This window comes from Micropterus dolomieu, linkage group LG15 (assembly GCF_021292245.1).
Source record: "Micropterus dolomieu isolate WLL.071019.BEF.003 ecotype Adirondacks linkage group LG15, ASM2129224v1, whole genome shotgun sequence".
In the NCBI taxonomy this organism is placed as follows: Eukaryota; Metazoa; Chordata; class Actinopteri; order Centrarchiformes; family Centrarchidae; genus Micropterus; species Micropterus dolomieu.
Genome location: NC_060164.1, coordinates 2,798,224 through 2,799,084, shown reverse-complemented (window position 1 = coordinate 2,799,084; position 861 = coordinate 2,798,224). Strand labels below are relative to the sequence as shown.

Sequence of the window (861 nt, the reverse complement as noted above, 5' to 3'; positions counted from 1 at the left end):
GGGGTGGGTGTTGGGGGGTGTTAAGTGGCCAGGAATAAATTAAGCTTGATATCCTGTATGGCCTATGAGAGATGTTCTGGGTTAAAACCATTGGTTCTAATTAGATTCCGACCGATATGGGTTTTTGGGGGCTGATGCTGAAATTGAAAGCTGTTCTGTATGTGGGCTATAATACCTTTCCCTAAATGGATTATGTTAATAAAATAGATTAGAGTCTCAACAACTTAACATGTAAACTATTTCACATCAATAAATATTTCCTGCAGGAATGTTCAACTTTTTCAGCCATCTATAAACAGAGAGAGTGAGAGAATAATTTACCTTACACATATTCAGCTGTAATGAATTCTTCCAATGTAGCATATTCACATCTAGTTTATCTCTTTACCAGCACTCTTTAATTATAACCAACGCTACGAGAAACCATTTCTCACCCATCTGGATGTAAAACATACCGTCATACTACATGACTGTCAACAACCAGTAATGTTACTTGCAACTATAATTACTTTTCACATTTGAAAGAGGAGCTAGATAACTTTGTCTGGCAAGAAGCTGTGTTAAATTCTTGTTCGCCTCACGTTTATTTACATGTCCCGTCTGGTTTAATCATTTCTGACACACCGACTGTAACTACAAACAAACTGCTCGCAAAAATATTTTAGAATACATTAAACTACACTGCTCAAAAAAATAAAGGGAACACTTAAACAACACAATGCAACTCCAAGTCAATCACACTCCTGTGAAATCAAACTGTCCGCTTAGGAAGCAACACTGATTGACAATCAATTTCACATGCTGTTGTGCAAATGGAATAGACAACAGGTGGAAATTATAGGCAATTAGCAAGACACCCCC

At 37.0% G+C, this 861-nt stretch overlaps 1 protein-coding gene across 4 annotated transcripts in view; it reads left to right on the top strand.

Moving 5' to 3' along the window:
* gbf1 (golgi brefeldin A resistant guanine nucleotide exchange factor 1) overlaps nucleotides 1-861 on the top strand; it is a 129,532-nt gene that overhangs the window by 10,423 nt on the left and 118,248 nt on the right. The gene's annotated exons all lie outside the window — the stretch shown is intronic.